The sequence below is a fragment of the Cynocephalus volans genome, chromosome X (genome assembly GCF_027409185.1).
Source record: "Cynocephalus volans isolate mCynVol1 chromosome X, mCynVol1.pri, whole genome shotgun sequence".
NCBI lineage: Eukaryota > Metazoa > Chordata > Mammalia > Dermoptera > Cynocephalidae > Cynocephalus > Cynocephalus volans.
Genome location: NC_084478.1, coordinates 107027912 through 107041442, shown reverse-complemented (window position 1 = coordinate 107041442; position 13531 = coordinate 107027912).

The window sequence follows — 13531 nt, the reverse complement described above, 5'->3', positions numbered from 1 at the left end:
AGGGCAAAAGTGAGTGAAACAAAAGTGAGGGGGGGAAATCCTTAGAAAAGTGAGAAAATAATGGTGAGGATAACTTTGGATATGTGAGTAGGTTTCAGAAAAATGTGGAAACGTGCTCCTAACTAACAAACTTTGCACACTTCACCATTTTATCTATGGTCCTCTATGCCAGTAAAAAGTACCACTGTCAAATATATTCTAGGGATTACTTAACACCTGGTATAATGAAAATATCCATAGATACATTTCTTCCAAAATCATAATTTCAGACAATATTATGTAACACAATAACCATCTATCAGGAAAAGTTACTATGCTGACATTTAATATCCAAGCTATCGTGCCTTATACGTCTTTCATCAAAAAAAGTTTTTATTAATGAATATACTACAATATGTTTGTTTCTCATTTATGTGCATACATGTACTACCATATATAATTTTATGTCTATTGTAAAAATATGAAAATATAAATTTTAAAATAATTACTTTAAAAATAAGTAGATGCTTAAATATTTACTTCCTGCACATCATTCAGTTATCTTGTATACCACGTGGTCACATATACACCCACTTTGAAGATCACTAAAATATATAACACTACAGTCCAAATCAGAACAAAATGAATACTCTTGAATCACTACATGAGCTGCTGTTTTCTCACTTATTCTAACCATATGTCTCTTATACTCTTCCCAGTATTTTCCATATATCTTCTCTGTTCTTTTCTATGAATCTGTCTTCCAGTTCACCTGTTCTCTTTCCTTCTATAATTTTCTGTTAAATCCAACTATTGTATTTTTAATATCAGATCCTACACTTTTTGATTCTAGAATTTTTGTTTTTAATAGATTCAAAATCTCTGGAAAAATACTCCATATTTTCATCTATTTTCTCTATCTTTCACTTTATTTTATCAAATTTATTTATCGTGGTTACTTTATAATCTTTTTCTATATCAGCAATATCTGGATCATCTGTAATTCTCTTTCTATCATTCTCTTTTATCTTGGATTTGGGTAGCGACTTTTATGTTTTTGGTGACTTTGTATTCGAAAATTTGTTGGTGATCTGAATGATATGATCTTCCTTCTGAAAGAGTTCATTTTTTTTTTCTTTGCAAGACAGATAGGGTAGAGGCAAATAACATTAACTCAATCAGGATTTGAGTTGCCTTGGGGCTATGTTGCAGTATGATTTAAACTGCTTCTGAGTCACTTATCCCAACAATAGAGAGACAAGAGTTGACTGGGCACCCTCTCCACCTAGCAGGTATTTGTCTGCACAGCACCAAAAATTGCTGAAAACCCTGGACTTGTTATTCAGAGGCTTTCTGCTAGCTAATTAACCTCTTGCCCTCTACAACTGCAGAATTTGGCAAATATTAGAGGTAAATCAGCCCCATTCCATTCTCAGTGGATCCTGGACCCTCTAGTCTCCACTTTGGTTTTTCTCCACAGCTCAGTGAAGCTACCAAAATCTTTGCTGTTTTGTTTTGTTTTGTTTGCCTCATAGTAGAGGTTCTCTCTCTATCAGGGTGGGGGATAGGGGAATGGAGGTGTAGAATCTCAGCAGTTTTGCCTAGTGCCCAGTATTAGCAAATGTCTGGAGGAAAAAATGTGGCTTCAGAATGTTACCTCACCTCTATGTGGTCTCTCCTTCTCTAGAATCTTATCTCTGTAAGTTCTGGTTGCCTCAATGGCTCTCTGATGCAGACATCTATCTACCTAATTTTTATATATTTCAATTTATATATATATATATATATGGATTTTCTAGTTTTTCTTTGCAGGAGAGTTTCTTTGCCACGACCTATTTTATCTTAGTACAAATAAGCATTTGTCAAACATCATCTCAAGGATTTTATTTTAAAATACAGATTTCTGTGTCCTGCCATAAACCAAATAAATAAATGTGTCACAACATAGAGCTTTTGGGTCTGGCTACTTTTAACAAAACACCTGGGTGATACTTATAGATTTATTCTTAAACTAACAATTGGGTAAGAGTGGACTAGATCACCTCTGAAGCCCTTTCAACTTCAACATTTAATGGTTTTATTATATTTTTTTATTAAGATGAGAAATAATGGAGTTTAGTAGTTCTGCTATTTGCACATTCTACCTTGGGTCAGTGAAAAACTTCACCTTGTTTATCTAACCTTTTCCAAAATGTAAAACAACTGTCTTTTGTTATACTTGATTTTGAAGTCAGACAAAAATCTATGAAGCATTTGGTTTTATCAGCACTTCTGCTAATATTACAACCTATAGGCATTCTTACTTTTGTGGTTATTTCTCTTTTATTTACACATAAGTGAGAGAGTGAAATTTTCACATAATGGCTGCAAAGCATGAACTCTTCAGCCGATTAGCAATTGTTTCAAAAGGTTTGGTGATAATACTTCCTCAGTAAGCTTTCATTGATGTATATGTGTCTCAGTTTTATCTCTGTGTATGCATTTTTTCCATCAATGAGAACAGGTGATTAAGGTACTATAGGGAAGGAAAATTCATCTCCCAGAAGGAAGATATTGTGCCCCTGTGCTTATCATGGTATAGTGCTTGGTACGTACCATGTGCTGGTTCTAAATAAAGGCCTTCAAATAATTAACGTTTATAGCACATAAATAATGTCACAATATGATGCCCCTCTTCTGAGTACATTAGCCCCAAATGTTTCTTGTAATTCAAGGAAGTGGGGATATGTTTCGGTGTTGCTGTCCAAAGCAATTATTTTCATGCTTCCAAATTGAAATAAAAATTACCTCTCCAGAACAAGGAGCATAAGACCACAAGTCGAGGTACCATAATCAAAATTATGTGTGTGAATGTGTGAAAGAGAGAGATAAACACACAGAGACAGAAAATTCAATGATTATTTTTGTCTAGCTGTGTATTAGTAAGGATTCTCCAGAGAACCACAACCAAGAAAAGATTTCTGTATCTATATATACGTCTAAGTATACATGTACACACGGGCACACAAACACACACACGAGACTATTTCAAAAAGTTTGTGAAAAAATATAATTAAGAGATAATGTGAATGTTTCCATTAACTTTTTGAAGTACATTCATGTGTGTGTGTGTGTGTGTGTGTGTGTGTGTATACATATATATAAGTATGTATATGTACACATATGAGGAGATTTATTATGGGAATTGGTTCAAACAGTTATGGAGTTGAGAAGTCCCATGATCTGACACCTGCATGTTGGAGAACAAGGAAAGCCAGTGGTGTAATTTAATCTGTGTCTGAAAGCCTGATAACTAGGATTGTCAATGTCTGAGGGCAGGTGAATATGGGTGTTCAAACTCAGACAGAGCAAATTCACCCTTTCTCTGCCTTTTTGTTTTATACATGTTCTCAACAAATTGCATGATGACCATGCACATTTTTTACTCAGTCTACGGATTCAAACACCTTCAGAGACATACCCAGAAATAATGTTTTACCAGCTATCTGGGTATCCCTTAGACCAGTTAAGTTGACACATAAAATTAACTATTACAAGTATATCCCTTGTCAATTTGGTACCCATATGCATCTCCTTAAGCTGTACTTTATTTCTAAATAAAGACAATAACAAGGTCATAATTTCACCTCTAACATAATACAACTATCTTGCATACAACTGAAAATGCTCTTATCCCTTCCCCAGAGGAAGAAGTAATGTCCTTGAGGGACGTTTGCTCTTCTCCTGATATCCTGTAACTTAAATACTATGATGTAAAATTAACGATATCTAAATACTGATATAAAGTCAATATATTTTATATTACATGATAAGGGGATAAGAGAAGAAGTAAATCAAAGATATTTCCACAATATATATGCACAGATGTATTCACAACAAAATAAGGCAGAAATATTATGACAATTACCATCCTTGTTTCTATAACTGGTCACGTGGTTGTAGCTAGTATTTATAACTACCTTTTTCAGCTACCTATTCTACATTCCCTTTGCCTTCAGCAAGAACCTCAGGTGGTCATGGTTTTTACTTGGCAAGCTAACCCAAGCCTTCATTCCTGAAGTGTCAAGGCCATTCATAATCCTACTTGGGTTGGGATGATGTAGTTTTCCATTGACTTTAATCACAGGGCATAATACTGAGACACTAAGGGATTTCCTGTATTCTGAACATACTCTTTCTTGCCTCCATTGTGGAGTAGCAGTACAATTTCCCATTGGTAGTCCAGATCAGTTACTTCAGACAGCACCATAATTCCTTTCTTGTTCTATTGACTTAGAGGCATGAGAAGCCCAAGTGGCCTGGTGGCAGTCTTAACTTCCATTTTAATGGAATCACTGTTGTGTCCCCTAATAGAAGCATTCCTCCTTTTGGAAATAAGATCTCTAGGCCAGCAGAGTATAAAGTCACACAAACAGAAAGCAAAATTTTGTTAGTGAGTCACTAGGGGTAATAGTGATTGGTGTCACTCCCATTTCCACCCCATTGATTCCTGAACCTGGGAACTCTGGCTATTACAGAAATAGTGCTATATATTGGACACTGATTCCAAGTAAATACAGCCTTCTGGAAAACATTGCTCCAGTCCTGCAAGGTATTGTCTGAGTCTTTACAAGACCATTTCACTATTCTATCAAGTCAGCTGCTTCAGGATGGTGAAGAACATGGTAAAACCAGTGAATTCCATGAGCCTGGGCCCAAATGCCCCATTTCTTTTGCTGTGAAGTGAGTTTCTTTATCAGAAGCAATATTTTGTGGAATAACATGATGGTGGATAAGGCATTCTGTAAACCCACAGATGATAATTTTGGCAGAAACATCACATGCAGGGAAGGCAAAACCATATCCAGAGGAAGTGTCTATTCTAGTAAAGAGAAATACTGACCTTCTATGATAAAAGTAGTCCAATGTAAAAAAAGAAAAAAACTGCCGCCAGGTACCTGGCTGATCACTCTGGGGAATGGTGCAATGTCAGGGGCTCAGTGTTGGTCTCTGTTGTTGGCAGATTAAGCAGTTGCCATAAGACAAGTCGGCCTTGATACGTGGAAGTCCATGCTGCTGAGCCCATGGATAACTTCCATCCCTACCACCATGACCACTTCTTTCCCCCACTGGGGAATTACGGCGGGGAGGGGGGGGGTGCTAGAGAAAGAAACTGACTGATATCTGCAGAACTAGTTATCTGATCCACTTGATTATTAAAGTCGTCCTCTGCTGAGGTCACCCTTTGGTGAGCATTCACATGGGACAGACATATCTTCATATTTTTTGCCCATTCAGAGAGGTCTCTCCACATATTTGTCAATTTGCTGTCACCAAGTTTCCAGTCATGCTCCTTCTAAATCCCTGATCATCTAGCCAAACCATTAGCTACAGAGCATGAATTGGTACATAATCAACACAAATGGTCATTTATTCATCCAAGAAAGGTAAAAAGTTCTGTATTCTTTCTGAAGTTTTGCACACCAGGAGGATCTCCCTTTACCATTGTCCTTCGGAGTTGTACCAGAAAGGGTCTGCAGTGCTGCAACCATCCACTTTCAAATGATGCCTGCATATCATGCAGACCCATCTGTAAATAAGGCCCAAGTCTTCTCTTCCTGTTAATTGACCATAGGTTATTCCCCATGAGGCCACAGGTGCAGGCTGGGGTAAAAAAGCAGAGTAGTAGAAGTGAGGACCATAGTCATTGGGCCACTTCTTCACATAACTTACTTGTGCCTTCAGTACCTTCTTAGGCTTGATCACGTACATACAATTTCCATTTGATTACTGAATGTTGCTGTGTACATCCAACTTTATGGCTTGGTGAGTTAGATAACACAAAGTTCATAATGGAAAGCTCAGGTTTCATGATAACTTGGTAGTCCATGGTCAAGAATACAGTCCCTCCTAAGGTCCAGTAGCAGGCCAAGAGTTGTCTCTCAACAATATAGTTATTTGTAGATGATAGTAGGGCCTTGCTCCAAAATTCTAAAGAACTGTGCTGTCATCCACTTATAGGGGCCTGTCAAAGACTCCATACAGTATTTCTATCTGCCACTGACACTTCAAGCACCACTGAGTCTGCTGAATCACATGGCCCTAAGTGGCAGAGCAGCTTTCACAGCAGCCTCCTGTTGCAGAGCCTTCTCTTGCTCTGGGCTCTGCTCAAAACAAGCAGCTTTTAGGATCATTTTGTAAATGGGTTGGAGTAACAGAGCCAAATAAGGAATATATTGCCTCCAAACTCCATATAGGCTCAGTAGGCATTGTGCCTCTTTCTTTGTTGTATGAGGGGCTAGATGCCACTATTTATCCTTCACGTTAAAAGGGATATCTGGACTTGCCTCACACCACTGGACCCCTAAAACTTTTGCTGAAGTAGAAACCTCTTGAATTTTAGTCAGATTTATTTATCACCCTCTGACACACAAATATCTTAAAGTAGTTGCTACTCCTCATTCACTAGGTCCAATCAGCATAATGTCGTGAATGTAATAGACCAGTGTGATATCTTGTGGAAGGGAAAGAAAATCAAGATCCCTGAAAACTAAATTATGACATAGGACTGAAGAGTTAATATAACGCTGAGGTAGAACAGTGAACATGTACTGCTGGCCTTGCCAGCTAAAAGACTGCTTCTTGTTGGCCTTATGAACAAGGATGATGAAGAAGGCACTTGCCATATCAATAGCTGTATATCAGGTACCAGGGAATGTGTTAATTTGTTCAAGCAACAAAACCACGTCTGGTACAGCAGCTGCAATTAGAGTCAACACTTGTTTAAGCTTCTGATAATCTACTGTCACTCTCTGATAATCTACTGTCATTCTCCAAGATCCAGCTGTCTTCTGCACAGGCCAAATAGGAGAGTTGAACGGGGATGTGATGTGAATCACCATCCCTGTATTTTTCTATGCATTTTGCAAATCCTTGATGATGGCAATAATCTCTGTGATCCCTCCAGGGATATAGTATTGCTTTCGATTTAGTATTTTTCCTAGGTAGAGGCTGTTCTAGTAGCTTTTACATGGCCTTTCTCGCCATAATAGCCCTCACTCCATAGGTCAGAGAATCAGCTTGGGGATTCTACCAGCTGCCAAGTAGGTGTATTCTGATTATGAATTCTTAAACTGGGGAAATAATCACAGGATGTGTTCTGGGACACACTGGGCCCACTGTGAGATGGACTTGAGCTAAACTCCATTGATTACTTGACCTCCATAAGACCCTACTCTGTTTGGAGGACCACAGTGATGTTCCGGGTCTCCTAGAGTCACTGTCAGCTCAGGGCAATTGTCTGGTAGTCCCAAAGGTCTAATTATTTCCTCATCCCTGATGCACAGTTGCCTTGGTAAAAAACCATAGGTCTCTTTGGTGAAGGCTGAGAGAAAGACTAATGGTATAAATTTTCAGCAGTGTACTGGGGTCCTTCTTGGAGGAAACCCAGCCTACTCTTCATTCAAAGGGTTCTGGGTCCATAAACTGGCTCAAGTCTGGGAATTGATTGAGGGGCCATGACTCTCTGTTTTTATAATTCAAGTTAGACTTTTGTTCACTTGACCTGAAACTTTTCTGCTTATATAGACCATGTAAAAATTTAATAGGTGGAAGCCTCTTTCACTTCTAGGAACACCAAGATTAAATAGCCAATGCCATGGATCTGCCCAAGTCAGACTAAAGTAACCTTCTCCTTATCCACAGGGGATAAGACTCTAGACCTCCAATGGATGCCTGAATCCAGAGGTAGTAGCAAATCCTATATATACTATGTTTTATTCTATGCATACATACTTATGACAAAGCTTAATTTATAAATTAGATACAATAAAATTAACAATAATTAATAATAAAATAAGACAATTATAAATAGTACTCAAACATTACTACTCTTGTGCTTCGGGGTAATTATTAAGTAAAATAAGGTTTACTTGAACACAAGCACTGTGCTACTGCTACAGTAGATCTGATAATCTAGATGGCTACTAAGCAACTAACAGGAGGGTAGTGAAGACAGCATGGAGACTCTGAACAAAGGGATGATTCATGTCCTGGACAGGACACAGCAGGATGGTCTAAGATTTAGTCACACGTTTCTCAGAAAGACATTTAAAATTTATGAATTGTTTTTTTCTAGAACTATTCATTTAGTATTTTCAGACTGAGGTTGACAACAGGTAACTGAAACTGAGGAAAGTGAAACCATGGATATGGGGAGACTACTGTATTCAGCTTGCTACTTTGTCTCTGCTGTCTCTTACAGTAATTACACCCACCTTGCCTTTAAAGATTGAGTGCCATCCCTTGGCTCCTGCCACCCTGGGATCAAATTACTCACACTGCATTTAGGTTTTCCAACTGAGTGGCTGTGGTTCCCACTGTAAGGCCTGGCTTACAGAGAAGACTGATCATGAAGCTCTTCAAGGATCCTTGGCACCCCCTGCTCGAATTTATTTCTCCAGGTGTTGGTGAATGGCCTATCTTCTGGACCTTCCCAGTGTAGGTGAGTAGGTCTTAAATGACAAATCCACTTTAACATTCCAAGCTCCCTAAACTGTTTCATCTCTTCCTTTACATTAAACCAAAGGAGGTCAGCCATTTCCAATTTGCTAATGGTGGGGCACATTTTGGTCCATGTTACAGCTAACCAACTAAACTTAGAGCCTTTTCTAATCTCCTGACCTGCAACATTAAATGCAAAATATCCGCTTAGTGGGCCCATGTCAATAAATTCAGCCTGATCTAACTTTATGTTCCCTCCACGATTCTCCCACATCCTTGATATCTATTGCCACACACATTACCTGGACTTCCGCTTGTTTAAATTAAAAAAACAGAAGTAGTTCTTTTGGAGTGTAGCACACCTTTTCATGGGTCACACTTTTTACACCACCTTTAGGGGTCTGCTGAGACTTGAGTTTAGTTATGGGTCTAAAAGCAAAGAGGGGTGGTGGAGGTGAGTCAAGGAGAATCGGCACTGTCTTGTTTGACAACTGCCTCAGGGGAGGCCATTGCTATTTCCTCAGGCAATGTAGGGCTCATTCCCTCAGATGGAGGTAAAAAGACCAATCCCACACTGTGGGTGGGGATACAGCTGCTGGGATGAGGAGGCCACTTCCGTTAGGGCTGAAGAGGCCTCTTTTGCTGGGAATGGAAAGGCCAATTCCACTGGGAGTGGAGAGCCCATTTCCACTGCAGGTAAAAAAAATCTCTTTCACTGGATAAGAAGACTCATCAGAATTTAGGGGCTCAATGTCCCCAGTTTTATTAAGGTCTTCCCACATATCCCCATCCCAGAGTACAGAATCTCACTCTTTTCCTATTAATGCCCTCACCTTAACAATAGGTACTCTGGGAGGCTGGGAGTTCAAACTGTGTTTTAATTCAGCCAATCATAGGATAAATTTCTGCATTTGATTTTCGGCAACTTCAGCCCTACAGCTACAAGAGATACAACACTCCTACAGAACATACCTAGAAACTCTTAGGTCATATATACCATGCTTGAGCTGAGAATTTGAATGCTTAAGCTCATCCTTTTCTTTTACTACTTCATCCAGAGACATTAGGAACAACCAACAAATGTCATCATGTTCCTTAATTTTCCAGAAACATTTGAAAGTATCACATGTAGAGTTACTTAGCTCCTTGCTTCTTAGTTGATGAGGAGTATCCAATGCACATATTTTGCATATCTCTATAAACAGTTTACACTATGGATGATCAGTGCTCTTTTTACTACCAGAAATAGAGACTTCAGCATCTTTAAATCCAATCAGATTAGAGAACCAATTCTATAAACCCCAAAACCAATTTAGAAAACCCAAAAACCAATTTAGAAAATTCATCCTGAAAACTTTTTTTTCCTCTAGAAACACTCTTGGTACCAATATTTGCATGAGGGTACTTCAAAAAGTTCATGGAAAGGTAGAATTAAAAGATAAAACAAATCTTTCCATGAATTTTTAAAGACCCCTTGTACTAGTCAGGGTTTTCCAAAAAAATAGAACCAGTTTTATATATATATATATACACATACGTACATATATATACATACATACATACATATACATACATACATATACATATATATATATACACACACACACATATAGTGGGAACTGGCTCACACAATTACAGAGGCCAAGAAGTTCCATGATCATCTGCCATCTGCAAGCTGGAGAAACAGAAAAGCTGGTGATGTAATTCAGTTTAAGTCTGAAGGTCTAAGGACAAGGGGGACTAATGGTGTAAGTCATCATCTCCTGTACATAGCATTTAATTGGATCGTTTTTTAAAAATCCATTCTCCTAGTCTCATCCTTTTGATTGAAGTGTTCAATCCACTTAAATTTACTGTAATTATTTTAAAGGTGTTTGCCATTTTGCTATTTATTTTCTGTTTGTCTTATATCTTTTTTCTCACTCTTCCTCAATTACTCCCTTCTTCTGTATTAAGTATTTTTGAGTGTGCCATTTTAATTTGTTCCTTTGACTGTTTACTTATGTCAAAACTCATCAAATTGGATACTTTAAATATGTGCAGTTTCTTGTATATCAATTTTACCTTAAATCTGTTTCTAAAAAAGAAATTATGGAATTTAAAAGTACAATAACCTAGATAAACAAAATGGTATCTTCTCCCTTTCCATACTTTGCCTTTTCATTTTGTTGACTGTTTTCTTTGCTATGCAGAAATATTTTAGTCTGATGTAGTTCCACCTGTTTGTTTTTGCTTTTGTATGCTGTGCTTTTGGGGTTATATCAAGAAAATCATTGCAAACACCAATAGCAAGAAGCTTTTCTTCTATGTCTTCTTCTGAGAGTTTTGTAGTTTCAGGTCTTCCATTTAAGTTTTTAATCCATTTTGAGTTGACGTTTGTGTATCATGTAACACAAGCGTTCAATTTTATTCCTTTGCATGTGGATATCTAGTCTTCCCAGCACCACTTATTAAATAAACTGTCCTTTCCCTCATAGTATATTCTTGCCACGCTTGTCAAAAATTATTTGACTATATATGCATGCGTGTATTTCTGAGCTATCTATTCTGTTCCATTAGTATATATGTCTGTCTTTATGCCAGTACCGTACTATTTTAATTATTGCAACTTTGCAATACAGTTTGAAATTAAGAAGTGTGATGCCTCCAGCCATCTTTGTTCTTTTTTCAAGATTGTTTTGACTACTCAGAGTTTTTTGTGGTTCCACACAAATTTTGGGATTCTTTTATTTCTGTAAAAAGTGACCTTGGTATTTAGATAGGGATTGTCCTAAACTTGGTATTTTAACAATATTAAGATATCCAATTTATGAACATGGGATATCTTTTTATGTATTTGTGTCTTCTTTAATTTTGTACAGCAATATTTTGTATTCTTCATAGTGTGTCTTTCTTCTCCTTGGTTAAGTTTATTCCTAAGTAACATTCCTTTTTATGCTATTGTAAATGGGATTGTTTTCTTAATTTCCTTTTCAGAGTGTTTGTTGTTAGTGTATAAAAATGCTACAGATTTCCATATGTTGATTGTGTATCCTGCAATTTTTCTGAATTTGCTTATTACTTCTAAGAGATTTCTGTAGAATATTTATGATTTTTTAAATATAAGATCACATCTTGCCACTGAGCCACTGCACGGATCACACAGGTGAGTTTCCACAGGACCCAAGCCACACCCAGGGACTAACATAACCATAGGCCACACCCACACCTGAACACCAGAGGAAATCACAGGCCCCACCAATCCACTATGTGAGCCACCCAGGTTTGTGTGTGCAGGACCCACACACTGACCAAACAGGAGCCAAGGCAGCCTACCACACACTCAACTGCACTGATAAATGAAGAGTCATCAGCAGAACCTACAAACAGAGGAGGAAGTATTTCCCATTATAACCCACTCCAGTGATAGAAGAATTAATGTTCTACCAGATTATCAAACATCAGTGTAAAAGTATGACAACTACAAATAAACAAGAAGATATGATACCACCAAAGGAATATAGTATTTCTCAAGTACCAAACAGCATAAAGCAAGAAACCATTGAGATTTCTGAAAAGGAATTCCAAGCACTGATTTTAAGAAAATTACAAGTAATAAGAGAAGAATCAACTAAAGAACACACTGACAAAAAGAAACAATATCCAGGATATGAAGGAGGAAATTTACAAAGAGATTAATAACTTAAAAAAGAATGTAACAGAGCTCCTAGAAATGAAGGATTCTCTCAATTAAGTAAAAAACAGAACACAAAGCTTGAGCAGCAGGCTAGAGCAAGCAGAAGAAAAGATGGTATTTTTGAAATAACCCAGGTGGACAAGAAAAAGGAAAGAAGAATTTTAAAAAATGAAGAAAATTTAAGAGAGTTAGCAGACAACTTCAGTAACACAAACATCCAAATCATGGGTATACCAGAAGGGGAGGAAAAAGGGAAAAACATTGAAAACTTATTCAAAGAAGTAATAGCAGTAAACTTCCCAGATATAGGAAGGGATGCAGACCTTCAGATCCAGCAAGCCCAAAGATCCCTAAACAGCCTCAATCCAAAAAGATCCTCTCCAAGACACATGATACTCAAACTGGCAAAACTCAGAGATAATGAGCGAATTCTAAAAGCAGCCAGAGAAAACAGCAAAGTCACCTGTAAGGGAGCCCCCATCAGACTAACAGCAGACTTCACAACTGAAATCTTATAGGCCAGAAGAAAATGGGGTGATATATTCAAAAGACTAAAAGAAAAAAATTGCCAGCCAAGAATCCTATATCCAGCATGGTTATCCTTCAGAAATGAGGGAGAAATAGTCTATTTCCCTGAAAAACAAAAATTATGGGAGTTCACTACCACACAACCAGCCCTGAAAGAAATACTCAAAGAAATCCTGCTTCTGGAATCTGAAAAACAATAATCATGGATTTACAAGAAAGAGCAAAACCCACCATTAAAACCAAAATTCAAGCTAGAAAAAGAAAGAAGCTAAATGATGTCACCTGAAAAATCTGACTAACATTGAAGATGAAAAATAAAAGGAGAAGAAGGGGACAAATGATGTTTAAAACACCTAAACTAAAAGTAATATAATGATAGGAGTAAAAAAATACTTATCAATAACAACCCTAAATGTAAATGGATTAAACTCTCTGCTCAAAATAGACTGACTGATTGGATTACAAAGCTAGACCCAACTATGTACTGTCTTCAAGAGACCCACTTCACATATAAAGACAAACACAGACTAATAGTGAAGGGATGACAAAAGACATAATAATATGCATATGGAAACCAAAAACAAGCAGAGACAGTTCTTCTTATATTGGATAAAATAGACTTCAAACCAAAAACCATAAAAAGAGATAAAGAAGGCCATTATATAATGATAAAGGGATCTATCCAGTTAGAGGACATAACAATTATAAATATGTAAGCACCCAACAGTGGAGCACCTAAAAAAAAAGAGACAGACCCAAATCCAATAATAGTGGGTGACCTGAGCACCCTTCTTTCAAAATTAGACAGATCTTTCAGGCAATAAATCAACAAAGAAGCACAGCATTTACACTACACCTTAGACCAAT